The sequence below is a fragment of the Lycium barbarum genome, chromosome 12 (assembly GCF_019175385.1).
Source record: "Lycium barbarum isolate Lr01 chromosome 12, ASM1917538v2, whole genome shotgun sequence".
Taxonomy (NCBI): domain Eukaryota; kingdom Viridiplantae; phylum Streptophyta; class Magnoliopsida; order Solanales; family Solanaceae; genus Lycium; species Lycium barbarum.
Window position 1 is genome coordinate 67,202,013 of NC_083348.1, and position 23,317 is coordinate 67,225,329.

Here is a 23,317-nt window from a genome sequence, read left to right on the forward strand (position 1 = left end):
TGAAACCCTCCAAAATCTTTGTAGCAATTTCCCCTTAGCGAAATGAGTACTTTAGCAATTTTCCCACTTTTCTTCATCTTCCTCTTCAACTTATCATTAGCAGCAAATACCACGTACAATGTCCAAAATTATATATGGAGCTGAATCCAATAGAGAAACTGATTCATCAAAAGCCTTTTTGAGTGCATGGGCAGCAGCCTGTGCTTCTACTAGCCCGTCCACTACTTACGTGCCACCTGGAAATTACTTGATTCGCAAATTAAAGCATACTTTAATGGCCAAGCATGCAACAGCAAGGCTATCACTATACGCATTGATGGGACTCTCTTAGCTCCATCTGATTATAATGTGATTGGCAATGCCGGAAATTGGATAAAGTTTGAAAAAGTCACCGGAGTTTCTATCGATCGTGGAACCTTTGATGGTCAAGGTGCTCGTCTTTGGGTTGAGAGACCTCTGGCAAGAATCGCCCCAAGGGAAAGATGGTACGTTAAGCTTTTCATGAAAAGTATTTTTTTTCGCGTTTGATTAGTGAGTAAAAAATATTTTTGAAAAACCAAAATCAGGATAAAATTTATTCCTCATGAAAAATAATTCTGAAAAAATTATTTTGGTCGTACCTGTTAGATTTCACATCGGTTAGGGATTTAAAAATGGACCTCCTTATATGTTTTTGGACAATCTTTACCTCATGAGCTAATTTTTGAGATTGAGTTAGGCTCAAACTCAATTCCTTATTATCATGGTATCAAGCCCAGCTTCACCCTAATTTCTTAGTTTACCGATGTTGGACCCCAATCCACACTCCACATATCACTACAACATTACACATATATAGCTACGAAATACAACGTAGCTAAACATGAAATTTTCCGTGACTAAACACTTTAGCCACAAATTTTTCTTCCGTAGCATTCGTAGCAAAATGTATCGTAGCTAAAGGTTAGTTATGGACTTTACATAGTCCGTGGCTAAGGATCGATACTTATTGCTATGATATTTTTTTTTTGTAGCTGTGATGATAAAAAAAAATTGCCACGGAATATATACTTATAGCAAATAATTTTATTCTTTTGCCATGACACATAAAAGTTGTAGCTATCTTCTTATTGTTGCCACAAAATATTATATTGTAGCAAAAGATTTAATTTATTTGCCACGCAAACTCAAATTTTGTGGCTATTTATATAGGTTAATCTCGTGGCAATAGTACTCGTATTTAGCTATGAATTAAAACTTTCATAGCTATAAATTGAAGTATTTGCCACAAATATTTTCATATTGTAGCTAAGAAGCCATACATTTTGCCATGAAATGTATGGAACCATCGCTAAGTTTTTCTTGATTTTACTATGGAAAGTGAAACTCACTACCAGAAACACTCGAATTACATGGGAATTTTACCTGGGGATTTTTTCCGCGGATAATTCCTGCCGATTTTCATACGGAAATCTAAAAATTCCTAAATTCTTGTATATTTATCTGTGGATATAATTTCCCCAGATAAATTTGCAGGTAAATTTGGTGCAATTTAGCGCCAAAAATTTTCATGAGGATTTATTTGAGAAAAGTAATCCCCAAGTATCATTTCGCAGGTAATTCCGAAAGTAAAAGATCAAAAATATAAAAAAATTATTTCCTTTGTGAATTCGCAAGAAATTCCCCATGTAGCAGTACTTGGGCATTTACCTGGGGATTATTTCTTAGGAATTTACCTGGGAATTTTATTACCTAGGGAATTACTTGGGGATTTTGTTGCTGACGATTTACCTGGGGATTATTTCTTGGGAATTTATCTGGGTATTTCGTTACTTAGAGAATTACTTGGGGATTTTGTTGCTGCCGATTTACCTGGGGATTATTTCTTGAGAATTTATCTGGGGATTTCGTTACTTAGGGAATTACTTAGGGATTTTGTTGCTGCAGATTTACCTAGGAATTATTTCGTGGGGATTTACTTGAGGATTTTATACCTAGGGAATTATTTGGGAATTTGGTTGCTGTGATTTTAGTTGAAATTATTTCTTGGGTATTTATCCGGGAATTTTATTTCCTATGATTACTCGGTTTTTGTTTTCCCATCGGTTTTATCGTTTTTGTCGGATTTAACTGGGATTATTTCTTGAGGGTTGTCTTTGTTGTTACGATTTTAGCTGGGATTATTTCCTTGGAATTTATCTAAGAATTTTATCACCAAGGGAATTATTTGGAGATTGTTGCCGCGATTTTGTTATGGATTATTTATTGAGGATCTATCTGGGGTCTGTATACCAAAATCATTTTTAATACAATTTATATCTCCTGTATATATTTTAAATTTATTTATAATAGGTGTACTATTTTAAATGTAATTTTTATTTTTTTTATTTTATATTTTAAATATAATACTATATATTTTAATATTCCTCCCATATAGTTAATGATATTATATTTATTGAGATTGAATATTACATTTCATTACACATGATGGCCGAGTACAAATCCAATACTTAATCCGTTTTAATTTTAAGTGTCTTAATTTGACTAAGCACGTAAATAAGTAATATAATAAAGAGAGACTTTAGAATCTCATGATTTTAAACATAACATGTGTAATGTACCAAAATCTCTTTAATTTAATGTTATTATCTTAAACTGATAATGTAGGATGTTTGATTGAAAACTTACTAAATTAAACAGAGGCACACTTTTAGTTTCAAAAGAAAACTAAGCCCACTTAAATTTGAGGGAGTGACAAAAGTAATTGTCATAAATCTTATTATATTTAAAATTAAGAATTTAATATTGTTGGTGTAAAAAATATGACAAAGCAAATATACGATCACATCAGACATTCAATTGATCCAACATTGTATAGGTGTATACGTTATTTCTTCACAAGTGCTAAAAATGGTGTAATTTAACTGTAGTATGTTACTTAATGATTAGTACTCCCGCCGTCCCAACTTATATGACACCTTTTTTATAGTCAGTCCAAAAAAGAATGACACATTTCTATATTTAGTAAAAATTTAACTTTAAAATTAACTTTTTGCTTTAATGAAATGATTTCTAGCAATACAAATTTATATGGTTTGTTTTAGACCACAAGTTTTAAAAATATTTATTTATTTCTTAAATTTCGTGCCATGTCAAATGCCTTCATATAAAATGAGACGGAGGGAGTATTAATGTGTAAATATTAGTGCTAATATTAAGTATCAAGTGACCAAATAATTTTATTATAAAACATCTTCTCGGTTAACTTGTAACATTATTTAAGTAATTTGATCAAAATAATTTAACTAATTTATATTGTCCACGTGTATTTAGAATGAATTTATTGTGCCAATGTAAATTGAAAATAACTGAAAATAGCATTGTTTAGTTATAATTTAATTCACTTTCTCTCACTTGAATTGTTTAATTTTATTGTGAATGGTGGAAGTATTAATTTAATACAGAATAACTTATTGAGTAAATGCAAATAGGGAAAAAAATGAGGGTAGTAGACAAAAAGAAGCCACATCGATTAGGAACATAAAAGTTCCACACCTTATTAAACATAAGCACTGTCATGGGCGGCTTTCCAGCCATGCCCCATGACCCCTTGGGCGCACCCCATGGCGCCATGGCAAGCCTCTCAGCGCCTAGCGTCATGGATGGCCCCGTGGTCTCGGACGCCCCAAGTGACAAGGTTGCTTCTGCCTATGTCGCCCCATCAATGTCCCTCGCGCGCGCCCCTGTGCTGGCCGTGCCCCAACGCGTGCCCAGCGCCCAGTGTCAGTGCAGCCCAGCTACAGTGCCAGCGCCCGCGCCCCAGTGCGCGCGCGCACCGTGCCCTGCGCGCATGACAGTGCCCCGACCGAGGGTGCACATGGACCTGCTCTAGTTAGGTCTCTTTTGTTGTAATTATAGAGTAGTTTACTTTATGTATTTTTGGTTGTGTTTCTCTAGCAAAACCATGTCTAGTTCTATGACTTGGGTTTTTATTTTTAAAGCATTATTAGGGGGGATCAAGCAATCAAAAATTTCAAGCAAGCAATCAATTCTCTGTACTGGTGTCTCTCCCCCTCGACACCGCTTGCTCTCATTGTAATCAATTTTCATTAATGCAAACAAGCTTTCTTTCTTTCTCATTCTCAATTCACTTTTCTGTTCTCTCAAGTGCTCTTGACATTGGTTTTCCCGCATGGCACTGACAGTCTCGTCTAGCGTGCGGAGGGGACCCCGGTTGGCGGACAGCAACTTTGGAATCTTCGGTTGCTTAGCCTTACGTCGCCCTTCCAAGAAGTCTCAGGAAGGCGCCGCGTAACAGTTGGTATCAGAGCTTAGGCTCGACATCGGACGAGGGAACACGTTGCTATTGTCATCATTTTCTGACCATGGTGAACCATGGAGACCGCCTCTTGATTTTGGAAACGACGGTCAACAGATTTCGACCCGTGACTGAAAGGGTGGAGGACCTGGACCGCAGGATGCGGCAGGCCGAACAAGACATTGTAAACATTACTACTGACACTGATGCAGCCGCACAGGCGGCCGCCACACAAAGAGATGAGGACCTAGCCCATAAGACTCAGGAGGCAGATAGGCTGACTGCCATGCAAGTAACCATCGACAATTTGACTAATCAGCTCAATGTTGTCAATGCTGCCTTACAAGGCCTACTCCGAGAAGGGGGTAATCCCATCGGGGGCGCGGCAAACATTGCCCTGGCACCCCAGAAACTCAAGATTCCTGAACCAAAGCCCTACCAGGGTTCTCGAAATGCCAAAGAAGTGGAAAATTTTATCTTTGACATCGAGCAGTACTTTGACGCTGTGGGTGAACTGGAAGAGCCCAAGAAGGTCGCAACTGCTGCCATGTATCTACAAGGCGACGCCAAACTCTGGTGGCGTGTTAAATATGAAGCCATAAAAGCGGGCGAGGATGCTCTTGAGACATGGGAAGAACTAAAAGCAGCCATCCGCTTACAGTTCTTCCCCGAGAACGTCGAGTATAATGCACGGAGGAAACTTCGGGAACTCAGGCAAACGAAGTCAGTCCGAGATTATGTCCGCGAGTTCTCTGCCCTCATGCTGAACATAAGGGACATGGGCGACAAGGACAAACTTTTCACGTTCATGGAAGGCTTGAAACCCTATGCCCGCATGGAAATACAAAGACAGAGGGTGGATACCTTGCCCAAGGCCATCCAAGCTGCGGAATGCCTCAGTGACTATCAAGTGGATGCTCGAAAGGATAAACCTCAAGCCCGTGGGGGATTCAAAGGGGGCCAATCCTACAATGCCAGCCCCAGCAGAAGTGGGGGAGATCGTAGTGCAACCAAATCAAAAGGTTCTTCCTCAGGCAGCAATAGTGCTGCATCTCATAATAATGATCGGGAGCGGAAGCCCCCCTCAGGATGTCGCCATTGCGGCGGACCACATTGGAACAATGAATGCCCACAGGCACAGATGAACGCCCATCGAATTTTGGATGATGGGACGGATGATGATGAGGATGATGCGGATCAGACAGAACCAATAGGTGCCTTCAATGCACTTGTTTGTTCCATTTCCAACACTGTAGAAGGCACCAGTGCCGGCATATACAAAAAGAAAGACCCAAGCTCAACTGCCAAGAAGGGAAAGGCAAAGGCAGGCAACGGGCCTCCTCCCAGAAAGGAGAAGACCCTGATGTTTGTCGACTTGAGAGTAAATGGCAAGCCTATTAAGGCCATGATAGACACAGGTGCTACGCACAACTACCTGGCCACCACAGAAGTAGAACGCCTTGGCCTAGTTGTTGGAAAGGGTAAGGGTCGTCTCAAAGCTATCAACTCGCCACCCCAACTGGTGGGCGGAATAGCCAAAGGAGTGCCGGTAAAAATGGGTCCTTATGAAGGCAAGTTCGACTTGCGAGTAGTGATCATTGACGATTTCGATTTGATAGTGGGGTTGGAATTCATGAGGCAAACTAACATCATCCCCATACCCTATGCGGACATGTTTCTGATGATGGGAGCAAACGGGGCCAAACCTTGCATGGTCCCGTGCACAACCATAAAGATGGCATCAGGAAATATCTCTGTATTGCAACTGAAGAAGGGGGTCCATCGACAAGAACCCACGTTCCTGGCTACCCTTTGCATTGAAGAGATTGAGTCTTCTTCAGGCCCCATTCCAACGCCTGTGAAGGAGCTCATGAAGGAGTTTGAGGATGTCATGCCACAAGACATGCCGAAGCGACTCCCGCCTAGGCGGACGGTCGATCATGAAATTGAATTGGTGCCTGGCGCGAAGCCACCTGCCCGCGCACCCTACAGAATGTCACAACCCGAACTCACCGAGCTTCGGAGACAATTGACGGAGATGCTGGACACGGGGATCATCGTGCCCTCCAAATCACCTTATGGGTCACCTGTACTATTCCAAAAGAAACATGATGGTACCCTAAGGCTCTGTGTTGACTATCGAGCTCTCAACAAGATCACCGTGAAGAACAAGTATCCCATACCACTAATGACGAACTTGTTTGATAGACTGGGCGGCGCCACAGTGTTCACCAAAGTAGACCTGAGGACAGGTTATTGGCAAGTCCGCATTGCTGAAGGAGACGAGTCCAAGACGACATGTGTAACCAGATATGGCTCGTTCGACTTCCTGGTCATGCCGTTCGGCTTGACCAATGCTCCGGCCACGTTTTGCACCCTAATGAACCAGGTCTTTCGAGAATACATTGATGAATTTGTGGTAGTATACCTGGACGACATTGTGGTGTACAGCAAAACGTTAGGCGAACACCTGGAGCACCTGAGGAAAGTCCTAACTCGGTTGCGAGAGCATGAATTGTACGTAAAGCTGTCCAAATGCTCTTTTGCCCAAAAACAGATTGACTTCCTCGGGCATGTTGTTGAAGAAGTTCGCATCAAGAAGGACCAACAAAAGATCAAGGCTGTCACAGACTGGCCACCACCCAAGGATATCCATGCCTTGAGGGCGTTCCCTGGCCTATGCAACTTTTATTGGCGGTTCGTCAAGAACTACTCCCTCATTGCATTACCACTGACAGAACTCCTCAAGAAGATCACACCTTGGGACTGGTCGCCAAAGAGAGCAGACGCTTTCAACTCACTAAAAGCGGCTATGTCTAGTAGCCCTGTCTTGGCCTTGCCCGACTTGACCAAACCCTTCGAGGTGGAAACGGATGCCTCCGATTACGCCTTGGGCGGAGTCTTGCTACAAGAGGGGCACCCGGTGGCCTACGAGAGTCGAAAGTTGAAAGATGCAGAACGGCGCTATGCGGCTCACGAGAAAGAATTATTGGCTGTCGTCCACTGCTTGTGCCTTTGGAGGCACTATCTTCTGGGATCCCCATTCGTGGTGAAGACGGATAACACGGCTGTCAGTCACTTCATGACCCAGCCAAGCCTTAATGGCCGCCAGGCCAGATGGCAGGAACTCCTAGCGGAATTTCACTTCAATCTGGAATACCGAAGTGGGAAGACCAACCATGTTGCGGATACACTGAGCCGAAGGGCCGATCTAGCATCGGTATGCTTGCTCGCCACCCTCAGGGGGAGCGAAGTAGCTACCACCATAAAAGATCAAATCCAGGATCTTCTCACCAAAGACCCTTCGGCACAGTATTTGGTCGACCTAGCAGGTCAAGGAAGAACTCGCCAGTTATACATGGAGGACGGGTTCTTGAAGGCAAAAGGAAACCGCCTTTATGTTCCTAAAGGAGGAGATTTGCGGAGAACTCTCCTAATGGAATGTCACGATACTCTATGGGCAGGCCACCCAGGAGAAGAACGTACCATGGCACTGCTACGCCGTGCATATTATTGGCCCCAGATGGCAGATGATGTCGCTCAGTATGTGAAGACTTGCCTAGTATGCCAGAAAGACAAGTCTGATCGCTTGACACAAGCGGGCTTGTTGGAGCCATTGCCGGTCCCAAAGAGGCCTTGGGAAAGCGTCTCATTGGATTTCATCACCGGCTTGCCCAAGGTCGGAGATCTCACGACTATCTTGGTCGTGGTTGATCGGTTTTCTAAATATGCCACCTTCATTGCAGCACCCAAGTATATATCAGCAGAGGAGACAGCTCGACTCTTCTTCACCCATGTTGTCAAATATTGGGGTCTGCCCAAAGATATTGTTAGTGACCGCGACTCTCACTTCACCAGCAACTTTTGGACCCAGCTCTTTAAGTGCTTGGGGTCTAAATTGAGTCACAGCTCGAGTTTTCACCCGCAATCCGATGGTCAGACGGAGCGGTTCAATGGCATGTTGGAGGAATACTTGCGGCACTTTGTCACCGGTTCGCAGAAGAATTGGGTGAAGTTGTTGGATGCGGCCCAACTGTGTTTCAACTCACAAAAGAGCTCTAGCACAAACAGGAGCGCTTTTGAAATTGTTACCGGGCAGCAACCGCTACTCCCACACACTGTGAATGCCCCAAACATGGCCAAATCTCCACGAGCAGCTAGCTTCTCGAAAGAATGGAAGCAGAATTTAGAGATAGTGCGGAGCTATCTAGTGAAGGCACAAAAGCGGATGAAGAGGCATGCAGATCAAAATCGCCGCTTTGTGGAATATCAGGTTGGGGACAAGGTGATGGTGAAGATCCCAAAGAGATACCTATTTGCAGGGGTCCATGACCCCCGCCTGTTGCAAAAATACATTGGCCCTCTGTCCATTGAGAGGCGCATTGGGAAGGTAGCATACCGGGTGGATACCCCAGCTTGGTGGACGATTCATCCTGTGTTCCATGTCAGTCTTCTAAAGCCTTTTCGAGAAGACACAGAAGACCCTTCACGCAGCCAGCTCACAATACCCAGTATTCGAGGCCCACAAGCAACCGGAAAAAGGATAGTAGAAGCCATCCTCAACGATCGAGTCATACATGCCTCAAGAAAAGATCACCAAGAGTTCCTGGTGAAATGGTTGGGATGTGATGCCGAAGAGAATACATGGGAGAGGGGCACCAGCCTCAAAGCCTACAAGCACCTGATCGATGACTATCTTGCAAACAAGGCGCCGAGGACGTCGCCAACTCAGGTGGGGGAGAATGTCATGGGCGGCTTTCCAGCTATGCCCCATGACCCCTTGGGCGCGCCCCATGGCGCCATGGCAAGCCTCTCAGCGCCTAGTGCCATGGACGGCCCCGTGGTCTCGGACGCCCCAAGTGACAAGGTTGCTTCTGCCTATGTCGCCCCATCAATGTCCCTCGCGCGCGCCCCTGTGCTGGCCGTGCCCCAACGCGTGCCCAGCGCCCAGTGTCAGTGCAGCCCAGCTACAGTGCCAGCGCCCAGCGCCTAGCGCCCGCGCCCCAGTGCGCGCGCACCGTGCCCTGCGCGCATGACAGTGCCCCGACCGAGGGTGCACATGGACCTGCTCTAGTTAGGTCTCTTTTGTTGTAATTATAGAGTAGTTTACTTTATGTATTTTTGGTTGTGTTTCTCTAGCAAAACCATGTCTAGTTCTATGACTTGGGTTTTTATTTTTAAAGCATTATTAGGGGGGATCAAGCAATCAAAACTTTCAAGCAAGCAATCAATTCTCTGTACTGGTGTCTCTCCCCCTTGACACCGCTTGCTCTCATTGTAATCAATTTTCATTAATGCAAACAAGCTCTCTTTCTTTCTCATTCTCAATTCACTTTTCTGTTCTTTCAAGTGCTCTTGACATTGGTTTTCCCGCACGGCACTGACAGTCTCGTCTAGCGTGCGGAGGGGACCCCGGTTGGCGGACAACAACTTTGGAATCTTCGGTTGCTTAGCCTTACGTCGCCCTTCCAAGAAGTCTCAGGAAGGCGCCGCGTAACAGCACGCGTGAAGAGTGGCACGGCAACATCACAGTTGAGCATTGGCAGGGAAGCCTTAATTAAATCCTTGTCGCCAAGGATATTAGCGGACCTGGTGATTTTGTGGGTTTGGATGGGCATATTTGGTAATAAAGAAGTTGGGTGAGAGGGAGAACCTGTAATGTTTTCTAAAATACGATTGTTAATACTGCCTAAAATGTCCTACCGAATTACATGGGGGAATTTTCATGCGGTAAATTCCTATATTTACGTATTTCTACAAAAATAATTTTGGAAATTTTTATTTTTTATTTGCAGAAAATCCGCAAGTAATTAACATGCAGATTAAAATCCCCACGTAACTTACTTGGGAATTTTAAAATCCGTAGGTAAATTTTCTTGGTGATTTGAAAATCCGCAAGTAATTAACATGCGGATTAAAATCCCCACGTAGCTTACCTGGGAATTTTAAAATCCATAGGTAAATTTTCTTGGGGATTTGAAAATCCACAGGTAATAATTACTCAAGAAGGTTTTTCCTTCGGATTTCTTTTGGCAGGAAAATCCGCAGGAACTGAATTACCTGCGAATTTTCATGTTCTTGTTACGTGGATATTATATATACATTTAGCTGCGATTTCAAAAATTTATTGTTACGTGGCAATTATATATACCTTTAACTGCAAATTCAAAAAAATTATTGTTACAAATTGAAAAGCAAGAACATTATAATGTAGCTAAGAATCAAAATATTTTATATACCAAAACAGATTCCGAGTTACACATAATTGTATATTTCAATTTCAAAACATTCACAATACACAATTTTTCTTGACACCATCTCGTTTGATATCCAAAGCCGCATAATCTTCTCCTTTTTCTCCTCCCACGGTCTCAAACTACACCTTAGCTTGATCGACGTCAATTTAGCTTGTCACTTCTGCTCCAATTCTAGAAAAATTACCTATCAATAGTAAAGTATTTTAACATAAGGAAGCAAAAACAACTGATCATCTAAATATTCTTAATAGGTACAAATTATTTACTACAAAGATGCAAATTTGATTAGTGAAAATATTAATAGAATTTCAAGAAGAGAATAAATATGCCTTGATAATTCTTTTAGCAAAACTTTAACACATCACAAAACGGAAAATGCAAAACACAAAAGAAGTGTGAATTTTGATCGATTAAGTAGGCTTGCAATTGAAGTAAGAACCTTAATTTTAACCAAAAATTAAGGATCGTAAGTAGGGGTGTACAAAGTAAACCGAAAAACCGCACCAAACCGATAAACCGAGTCAAACCGAGAAAAAAACCCGACTAGTGGTTTGGTTTGACTTGGTTTGATGTTGGAAAAAAAAAACCGACCATAATTGGTTTGGTTTGGTTTTAGCTAAAAAAAGTCAAACCGAACCAAACCAACCCGACATTACATGTATTCAATTTTTAAAATATTTTATACATAAAAATATTTATTTGTAAAGTAATTTATAAATATTTCTTAAATTTTTTCGTAATTTTTTTATCTATTATCATATTATTCAAGCTTGAACTTAGAATTTTGAATGTCAATAAGTTTTATATCCTATGAATGGTAGTAACTCAAATAAAGTCCAAACCAAAACCAACTCAACACTAATCCTAACAAAAGAAATTCAATTTACTACTAGAAATGACAATAATGTTGGATATCTATTCTTTAGTTTTGCATAATTGATTTAGAGAGTAAAAATACATAACTTAAGTTTTTTTTTTCTTTGTCATATAATTAATACTTATTTTAGCATGACTTAGTATTTTCAGATTATGGTCATTTTCTTTTATGGCTTGTTAATTAGCAATATTTATTTTAACCGATTATATTAGCTTTTGTTGAATATTTTAATACAATGTCATCACTCTTCTCACATTTTGTGTTATTTTCTTAAGAAACACCTTAATTATATAATTGTATCTTAGTAGGGCTAAAGAAATATTTGAAGTAAAAGTTATATGTTTTGTATCAAGAATATTCCGAAAAAAACCCGAAAAACCCGAGAAAACCGAACAACCCGAGAAAACCCGAGGTTGAAAAACCCGAGAAAACCGAACAACCCGAGAAAACCCGAGGTTGAAAAACCCGAATTTTATTGGTTTGGTTTGGTGTATAAATTTTAAAACCCGACGCAATTGGTTTGGTTTGGTGTTTAAAAAATCCGAACCAACCCGGTCCATGTACACCCCTAATCGTAAGGTTGAACCGTATAAGTGTAATGAAGTGAATCAGAGAACTAAATTTGATGGTTCAACTTTAAGGTTCTTACAATTAAAGCCATTAGACAAATGAAGTGTTTTATACGCACACACATATATGATCTGTATCGAAAATACTATCCGCTATGATAGATATATATGTGAAATTTCAATTTTGTAATGTCGCCTCATTCTTAAACTTGTTGTAATGTCGCCTCATTCTTAAACTTGATAAACTGTGGTTCCTCTCAATATATTACAACTATAAAATATTTAAATCCACATTCACTATAAATGCACAATATCCGCAAAAATTGAACCCAAAAACTTAAGTTACATAGGTGTAAGGAGATTTAAAAACCCTAAAATATAACATCATGAACATACCGTTAATATATATATGTCGTGGGGTTGACATCTTTGTCTTTCTTGTTCTTTTTCGAGAATTATTCGCTGCTGATGATTGAAGAAAGGAATTTAAAAGTGGGGGGGGGGGGGGGGGGGGGGGTTGCGGCTGGAGAGGGAGAGGAAGTAATTAGAAGAATGAACTTTAGGTTTTAGGAGTTTATTGTTTGGCCAATACGCCTGTTTCTTTCCTTTTCCTTTTTTATTTTATATATTTTAGCTTTCTTTTACTTGTCTTACATATAAATTATGTACTATAAGTAGCGATTATGATAAAGAAAATTACCTATGAAAAGAATAATTATTGAATATATAATTATCATTAAGTAAATGGAAAAAAATCAACTACAACTATTAAATCTTCAATATGAATATATACTTTTTGAAATTAGGTGATTACACAAAATTAATTACTCTATTTGAAAAATAATAAAATACCAAATATACATAAATATCACTATAACCATAAAAATTAATGTGACATAAATTATATAATTAACATAAAAAACAACTTATAATAAAATATAAGTTTGAGGTTACAAGTAGGCAGGGTATTTACAATTTGGTTAATAATCGATCAAGACTAAAATCGAACAAAATCGATTAAATAAACCGAGAATTGTTTAGGTTTGGTTTTTAATTTTAAAACATCGATAATATTTTATTTGGTTTGGATTTATTAAAAGAGAGCCGAAGAAAAAATAAAACCAAATCGAAAAATTATATACACAATTTGTATAATTATACATATACAATATATTAATTGTTACAAACAATTTTAAATACTTTATTTACTTTTTCATGAAACATTTCTTTATCTCTAATAGGCTAATGAATTTTACACCTTAAGCCCATTTCTTAAAAGGCATTCATGAATCTGAACTTATAATAAGGTAATTCAATTTATCGTATCGACGACATTCAACAGGAAGAAAATTAACAGGCTATGCAAGAAAATAGATATGTCCTAAGAAGCAACGACTTTCGTGCGGTTCTTGCGCCTTTAATCCAAAATATTGTATTTTTTATAAACTTTACTTGATTAAAGCTTATGGATCTTAAGATATTCTCTCCATAATCCAAGAAAATTATAGCTCCCACAATAAAAGAGTAATAACAGATTATAACTTGGAAAAAAATGGAAGAGTCTTTTCCAATAGTAAGAAAAAAAATTAGAGAGAGAAATCACATTAGATTTCTTATAAGCGGAAATCGAACCAAGTCGAACCAAATAATCAAACCGATGAATTTGTAGTATACTTGATTTGATTTGGTTTTAATAATCGACCAGATTGGTTTTATTATAATCTTAATCAAAAACCGACCCAAACCGATCCACGAACACCCTACAAATAGGTATACAAATGATCTATTGATGAAGATTACTTTTTTCATTTTATTATTTTGATTTGAATGTTAACTGATTCTTTAATCTATATACAATAACTTTTCTATCTTTTAGGAAAAATCTAACTTTTATATTTAATTTCTTTTCATAACTTATCCTAGTTAGACCATCTGTTATCATGATTTTCGTAGCCGGTGCAAACATATTAGTAATTTATTAAAGTTAATTTATTTTGGTTTAAATACTATTATTGCAATGGTAACCTCATGTGTACAGAAAAAATTATAGCAATTTATGGAAGTTTATTGTCACTCTAAGTTTGTGGTTATTCATTATATCATGATAAAGAATTGTAATATTAAGCAAATTATTTTCACTTTTTCTCAAATATAACTAAAAAAACAAATATTCATTTAGCTACAAAATTTTGTTTCAAATAATTTAATTTGGCTAAAAGATTACTATTGCTATACCAAATTCAACTCGTAGTAAAAAAATAATGATTAGCTACGAAATTTTATCACAACAATAAACCCATGGCTATATCATTTTGTCAGTATAAATAATTATAGATATTATGGCGACTATTGCCACAGATTTTACTCAAAGCAAAAATAATTGTTTAGCTACAATATTTTTTAAAATAACTTTTTGTGGATAAAAGATTAGTATTGCTGTAATAAGTTTCAATCTGTGGCAAAAATTAATGATTAGCTACGAAATTTTACAATAGCAAAAGATCTTTGCCTATATGATTTAACTATTGCCACAATTTTTTATACCTTGAAACAAAAGTATCTAATTAGCTACAACATTTAGTTTCAAATAATTTATTGTGGCTAAAAGGTTACTATTGCTTCAATAAATTTCAACTTGTGGCAACAATTAATGATTATCCACGAAATTTTAGTATAGCAAAAGATCTGTGGCTATATCATTTCGCTATTGCCACAATTTTTTATACTTGAAGCAAAAACATCTATTTAGCTACAACATTTTATTTCAAATAATTTATTGTGGCTAAAAGGTGACTATTTCTACAGTAACTTCTGTTTCGTGGTAAAAACTTATGATCAGCTACAAAATTTTAATGTAGCTATTTGGGTAATTATTGCCACGATGGTTAGCAATCATAGCATAACTTTGTCAATTAAATTTTACGAGTTTGTAGATAGCTATTAAATTCAATTTTTTGTGGCTATTACTAGGTATTAAATTCATAGCTATATATGCCTTATGTTGTATTAAATCCTGAGCATTTGGGGGGGGGGGGGGGGGGGGTTAAGACTCCCATTGGTTGGACATCTTAAAACTTTCCCTCCTCATATAACCGTATGTCTTGAATTCTCACCTCATGAGTATCACTACTAAAACAAATAGGGAAAATCGACCAAAAATTTTCGACCACACTTTTTGGTCAAAATAAAATCGACCACATGAGGTCGAAATTTTCAAAATTTAATTTTTTTTTTCTGGATTTCGACCTCACGCGGTCGATATTTAAACATGAAATAAAATTTCAACCACATGAGGTCGAAACCTTTTTTTTACAAATAATAAATTGTAAAAAAAAACATTTTATAAAAAATTAAATTATATAAATAAAACAATTAATTAAAAAAAAAAAAGAGAAGCATATTTCGACCGCACGCGGTCAAAATAATAAACTTGAAAATTTAATATACTCCCCCAACTTCAATCGTCTTCCCCTCCCAAATATTTTATACCAAAACTAAACCTAATTTCCCATCACTCCCACCCCTTAGTGAAGGTTTAAGTTTAAAAATAGAGTTGGAATAGATAGTGCACAAAAATTGGTCAGAATTAGGGTTGTGTTTGGTACGATGATAATATTTTTTTCGGAAAATACTTTTGAAAGATGACTTATTCATTTAGAGTTGTTGTTGATATATTTACTCTATGTGTTTATTTACTTATTTACTTTGCTTTTGTGAAAATTTTCAGATACATTACATAAAGCAAAAACCAATTTGTTGGTACTAAAAATATACCAGATATTTCAAATTAACAAAGGAGGGTGCTTCAAGAAAGTTTCAAGCTTCAACAAGAATAAAAAGTACTGGTTTTAGGTATATAGTCTTAAGTAATCACTAATTATGTCATGCATTATATAGTTTTCAGTGGTCCAAAATATGAACATGCTCTAGATTGACAGCAAGGGCGTTCCTTGCCTATGGAAATTAATGCTTCCTTTTGAAAATGAATAATGGTGTATAGTTTGAAAATTTTGGTCGGATGTGAGGAATTTAGAGTGATGAAGCTAGTTAACAGTTAATCTTCTCCTCTTTTTTAATTTCTGCACTATTATGTGTGTTACCTCTTAGTTATGTGTTTGACTAAGCTTGATTCCTAATCATGTGGCTTGAGTAGTTTAATTGTTAGTTGCATGGATTTGTTTAGTGGATATGTTAGTCCACTATTGGCCTAATTAGCAATTATGTGATTTGTTTGTTTAAGCAATTACTAGTTAAATGGTGCTTAGCTTGAATGTGAATTCTTCATTGTTCTTTGATCTTTTTTTGGTAATTATGATGCCCTGTTTGAGAATTATGGTAATTATGGTTGGTGAGTCTTTTACTAATAACATATAAACTAAGTATTGGTTTAACAAGTTCAAACGTTGTGCTATTTATGTAGATGGAATCTCGTAGTTGGATGTACAATAGATCTTATGATGATCCATTAGGGATGAGGGATGAATTTATAGCCGGTGTCTATGCTTTTGTTAAATACGCAAAGTCACTTGAGGATTTTACTGCTCATGGTGTGGTTAGGTGTCCTTGTGTTAAATGTGAATGTATGAATTACGAGACCCCAGAGATTGTTACGCTTCATCTGTACGAAAAAAGCTTTAAAAGTAATTGTACAGTGTGGACTAGTCATGGGGAAACACACAACAATTTTGGTAGATCTCAGAACTTCTTCGTCGGTGAAAGTAGTAGGGGGGTAGAACGTAATGTCCAAAATTCTAGAATGCATGACATGGTTCAGGATGCATATGGCATGCATTCGGATTTTGAATCTGGTGGCCATGTTGAAGAACCTCCCAATGAAGAGGCCAAACGTTTTTATGCAAAGTTAAATCAAGCTAGCCGGCCCTTAAAAGATGGGAGTCCACACTCTCAATTGTCTGTCGCCGTTAGATTGTTGAGTATCAAAGCAGATAACAATGTTTCTGAAGGGGCAATGGATTCTTTCATTGACCTCATGCACAAAGTTTATAGCAAAATTTTTTTGGTTATAAAGTCAAGTTTGATTTTATATTCAAAAAGCAAGATTTTGGCACTTGAAGTTGTTGGAAATACTATGATCAGTTTAAAATAAAAAATAAAAACATATATGGAATGTAGATAACATTTTTTGTAGATTCTTTACTCTAACCCTCGCTTGAATTAGTGTAATTGTTGTGTAAGGATCAACAAAAAAGACCATATAATATGGATGTCCAAGACAGTCCTATGAGATGAAATTTCATTACACTTCACAAACATACAAGACGTGTTTAATACAAGATGTTCAAAACGAGTGTAATACAACATAAAACGACTACTTGTGGCTCCCATATTTCATTTTTAACATAGTAATATCTCCCATATTTCATTTTTACTTGTGGCTCATTTGGATATGAAATTAGTTGTTAATCTTGATTTATTTGTAGACGCTCGAGAGGGGTCAGGAAGTACCTCAAGATGAAGTCTTCAAGATTACTCACACGAGGAAGGCGAAGAACGCCAATGGAACGGACCAATGGATTGAGCCTATGTCTCAGCAAACCTATGTAAGTCACTAACTAACAATAATAACTACTTTTGTTTGAACTAAATTTACCTACTAACATTGCATCCTTCAATTTCAGACCGAGTTTCAACAACACAAGTTGAACTATTGTGCCAGTCAGCCAGTCGGGACGTCGATGACTAACGAGATAATTGCTCAGGAGTGGATGGAGAAGGTAGCTCCCCCGACAAGATATGAGACAGTTTATGGGATGCCTAATCGAGCATGTCGTCAATTTTCGGCGTTCCTTCAAGGTGTAGGTACTACTTCTGAAGGGGCAGTGGATCCTAAGGAGTACCAAGAAATGAAGCTGAAAGTTAGTCAACTAACAAGTACACTTAGTGCCACGGAGGCAAGGATGTTGCATATGTAGGCCCAAATTGACAGCTTACTCAACTCGGGGCCCTCTCATATTCCCCCGTGTCCCGGGGATGCTTGTAGGTCACAGCCCAGTAGACGACGTAGGTCACAAGCCAACGTAGTTCATGCTCTTATTGATGAGGATAGTGGGGAGGAATCGGATCATGTCTCTAACACTCAACGTTGACTTTTTTGATTCGTATACTTTTGGATTATAATATTGATATGTTTTCTTGGATATGTATATGATATTTGATGATAGTTTTAATTCGAATTAGTTGTACTTTTGAAGGTGAATTTGATTGTAGGAAGTAGTTTATGGATGTTTAACTTTACGATGTAGAAAGTAGTTTATGGTTGTTTAACTTTACGATGTTTAAGTGTTTGAATGTAGTTTTGAGGATATTTAGAAGTACTTTAAATTGAAACTTGAGGTTGAATTTGATTGTAGAATGTGAAGTTTATGATTGTAGAAGTAATTTGATGAATTGCATTGTTGATTTGGTTGATGAATGTGATTGGCAGGTGGGCTGCTGTAAAAGCAGCTGAATGCTGGAATTTATTTTTCCAGATTTTCGACCTCATGAGGTAAAAAATCCACCCAGATAATGATAATTTTCGACCTCATAAGGTCAAAATTGTACTCAGAAATTAGAATTTCGATCGCATGAGGTCAAAAATCTGGGAAACATTTTGAATTTTGACCTCATGAGGTCGAAATCTGGCAACAATATTGCTAAATTTCGATCACATGCGGTCGAAATTCTAAAAATATTTTTTATTATATTTATATTCTATCATATTTCAACCAGAAGAGGTCGCAAACTTTAAATAATATTTGTATAAAACAATATTTTCGACCGCGTGCGGTCGAAATATTGTATTAATATTTAAATATAAATAACTTTTTCAGGTGGTCGAAAAAATTATTTTCCTAATTTAGGTAGAAAACTTATTTCGACCGCGTGTGGTCGAAAATTTTCGACCACGTGAGGTCAGAAAAAATTTCACCTTAGCTGTTAGCGACCATGCCTTGCGGTCGAAAATTGGCCTTTTTCAACCGCGTGTGGTCGAAAATTTTGGTCGAATTTCACTGTTTTTTTAGTAGTGTATTAGGCTTTTATAATTGATGAGTTAGACACGAAATTCATTTTTATGATCAATACCACACATATTCAATTCGTAGTGCCAAAAAATAATTGAATATTATATCCTAGCACTTTCTTTTTTCTTTTATGTGAACACAATAATCTTTTTTCAATTTTACATTAAATTTTGGTGCAGGAATTGGCTTTTTACAACTCAAACAACATCATAATGAGTGGAGTAACTGCACAAAATAGCCAAATGTTCAATATTTTGATGAGAAAATACTCAAAATACCCCCCAACATTTGACCAAAATCCCAACTATACACCTAACCTTTGCGGGGGTCCTATTACCCCCCTGGACAAATTTTTTCAGTATCAAAATGCCTCTTTTTTGCTGATGTGGACAAGAGCGTGAATGCACCGCCCAGTGGCACGTGACAGCCTTTAAAAAACAGCATCTGACGTGTTTTGGAGCGCCAACTCAGCTGCCACATAGATGCCACATAGATTAATTTTGAACTCCCTCCATTTTTAGGCTACTTCATCTTCTTCTTCATCTTATTTAATACCCATCTCCATTTTTTTTGTCAAAATAATACCCATTATAAATTCATAAATTAAACTCCGTTGCTACTTGTTGCTTGGTTGGAGATTTTTTGAGTTGATTTGGGGAGAAAATTAAACTCCATTGTGGAGAAAGCTATGAAGAACACCAAGTGGGTTTCTTTAAATTCTTGATTGTTTGTTCAAATTAATGGATAAACTTTGTTCTACTTGGTGTTAGGAAGCTTCCTTTCATATTTGGGTTTGTTTGGATTATAATCACTGTTTTTCCAAATCAAATTCAAAAAAAAACATCTGACGAAAAAAAAAAGAAAAATCTGGAAAAAAAAAAACCAAAGTTGAAAAATCTAATCTTGTTAAAGAAAATCTGATTGGAAGTTGCTTGTTTGGAGTTGCTACTTGTTGCTTGGTTGGAGATTCTTTGAGTTGATTTGGGGAGAAAATTAAACTCCATTGTGGAGAAAGCTATGAAGAACACCAAGTGGGTTTCTTTAAATTCTTGATTCTTTGATCAAATTAATTGATGAACTTTGTTCTACTTGGTGTTAGGAAGCTTCCTTTCACTTTTGGGTTTGTTTGGATTATAATCACTGTTTTCCCAAATCAAATTCAAAAAAAAAAAAAAAAAAAAACTGAAGGAAAAAAAAAAACGAAAAATCTGGAAAAAAAAACCCAAGGTTGAAAAATATAATCTTGTTAAAGAAAATATGATTGGAAGTTGCTTGTTTGGAGTTGCTACTTGTTGCTTGGTTGGAGATTCTTTGAGTTGATTTGGTGTGATTTTTTTTTCAACTCCTAATGAAGACGATGATGATGTGGCACGTGGGCTAGGCGCGTGTAGACAAGCGCATGTCCTAAATTGGGAGTTGTCATATTGGACTATCACATCAGCAAAAAAAGGACATTTTGATACTGAAAAACTTTGTCCAGGGGGGTAATAGGACCCCCGCAAAAGTTAGGTGTGTAGTTGGGATTTTGGTCAAACGTTGGGGGGTATTTTGACTATTTTCTCATATTTTGATAGATGGATGTCGTAACGTGAAGCTACAAGGAATGAAGGTGCTAGCTCCAGGAAATAGACCCAACACTGATGGAATCATATAAAATTATCATCAGGAGTTAGCATTATCAACTCACATATTGGTACTGGAGATGATTGTATCTCTATTGGCCCTGAAAATTCTAACCTATGGATCGAAGGCATTGCTTGTGGCCCTGGCCATGGGATAAGGTTTGGAACATATAACATGAAATTCTTTTTTTTTTTTTTAAAGAGAGATTTCTTTTTAATAAGTTGATTGTTGGGTGTGCGAACAAAGTATCATATTGGTAGCTGAAAAGAAAAAGGAACTACTTATAAGGAGTTGGATACTCTTAATGATGTAAAACCTTTTGGAGAAAACTGTGTGGGCTTGGCCCAAAGTGGACAATATCATATCATGTTAAGAGTATCTTTGGACCATTTGAGCCAACAACTGGTATCAGAGCCAATGGTTTGGCGGGACAAGTATGAAGATGGCGGAGTGTGGCGTGGGGCCCGGCTTAGTGCCTTTTCCCGTCTATGGGCCGGTTTACAACTTTTACCCGTAGCTTTGAAGACGCATACACAGCCTTTGGGCTTCGGTGGCCGTAAATACTCTGATGATGTGGGTAGCACATTGACACGTTGAATCTCTGACCCGTAATGAGTCATGTGGAACTTAGTTCGAGGGGGAGATTGTTGGGTGTGCGAACAAAGTACCACATTAGTAGCTGAAAAGAAAAAGGAGCTACTTATAAGGAGTTGGATACTCTTAATGATGTGATGCCTTTTAGGGAAAACCGTGTAGGTTTGGCCCAAAGGGGACAATATCACATCATGTTAAAAGTATCTTTGGACCGTTAAGCCCAACATTGATTTTCATTTTTATTGGTTTACCATTTCGTCTAAAATGTATGTCCAAAACTTGATGTTATTGCAGCATTGGAAGCTTATGCTGGAAATTGCAAGAGCCGGGAGTCCAAAATGTGACAATTAAGACTGTGACTTTCACTGGAACAACGAATGGTGTGAGAATGAGAACTTGGGCAAGGCCAGTGGCTTTAGTAGAGATGTTCTCTTTCAGCATATTATTATGGTTAATGTTAAAAACCCAATCATAGATCAAAATTACTGCCCTAATCATGAAAGTTGTCCTCATCAGGTATTGGTTGAACAAATTAATTAATTTATTGCGATAATGAGAAGATTAGTGATAAAATTATGTTCCCTTTCCTTAATCTAATTATGTTATTCATTTCCTTTATTTAGGGCTCGGGCATAAAGATAAGTGATGTGACATATCAAGACATACATGGAACATCATGCCACAACAGTTGCAGTGAAATTTGATTGTACCAAAACTAATCCATGCAGTGGCATAACACTTGAAGATGTGAATCTTAGTTACAAAGATCATACGGCTGAAGCTTCATGTGTTAATGCTAAAGGAAGAGTTTCTGGTTTAGAAGAACCTACTAATTGCTTTTCGATATTAATTTATCATACTACATACTTTCACAAGAATGAAACTAAAGTTGTGATTATATTTGCCCAAATACATAGATAACCCCTTAAACTTGGCAGTATTTTTCATTTTGGCACCTCAACTAAAGTTTGTTCCTATTTGACACTCCAACTTGAGTGGAAGCGTGTCTATTAAACACTAAAGCTGATGTGGCACAAAGAGTGATTTTCAACCCGGTGGTAAGTGCGTGAATCAATTAATATAATATTTTTTTCTTCTTTTTCCAATTTTTTCTTTCTTCTCTTTTCCCTTCACCTTCTATGCCGCCAGCCCCAACAACAATTAAGGTCCAGATCATCGAAAACACATAAACCTTGATAGAAATGTGACAGTGAGATTGAAGAATTCTCTATGTAATTTTATTGATCATCAATGCTTCTCTTCATACATGTATTTTGTACAAGAAAATAAAGAAAATTACTAAAAAGAAAAATCTGCACTGTACACTTGTACCAATCTTAAATTGTGTACACTGATCACTAACTAATTTTATTCCCTCCTTGTGCCATTCACGTGCTCTCACATAGCTGTCATCAGCTGTTATTAAAAACCCATCCAACAGACCATATTGCATCTATCATGAAGGGGTTGGATGGTCCTGATGTTGTCCACGTGTCCTATCTGTGAATGAAGTGAAATTGGGGATCTTAGGAATAATCGAACTCATTTCATCTTGTCGGAAAATCCCAAATTCACCATTTTCCTTTCTTCTCTTCTTCTTCCTCAAGCTGATTGAAGTAGCCATGGAAGATGAAATAAAATTGGGCTTCTCATCGTCAACATCCCCCCTCAAGTTGGAGGGGAGAGAAAGAACCCCCAACTTGGACATTATACTCTGGTGAGAAGCACCTATGAGAGGTTTGGTAAATAGATCGGCGAGTTGATTGTCAGATGGAACGAACTTCAAAGTAATGAGCCCAGAAATGTACTCCTGTCTCACAAAATGACAGTCGAGCTCCACGTGCTTCGTCCTTTCATGGAAGATGGGGTTACGAGCGACGTGGATTGTCACTTGGCTGTCAAAGTGAATAGGAACTGGAGTTGACGGTGGAGCAGAGATATCTTCAAGTAATCGCACAAGCCAAGTAATTTCAGCGGTGACTTTTCGCATCGATTAGTATTTGGCTTCAGTCGAGGAGAGGGAAATCGAAGCTTGCTTCTTCGATTTCCATGAAATTGGAGATCGTCCAAGAGTT

General features: G+C 37.8%; 1 pseudogene; it reads left to right on the plus strand.

Annotated features, from left to right (window-relative positions):
• Positions 1–42: 42 nt before the first annotated feature.
• LOC132624375 (polygalacturonase-like) lies at positions 43–22,163 on the plus strand (annotated as a pseudogene).
• The last annotated feature ends 1,154 nt before the right edge of the window (positions 22,164–23,317 follow it).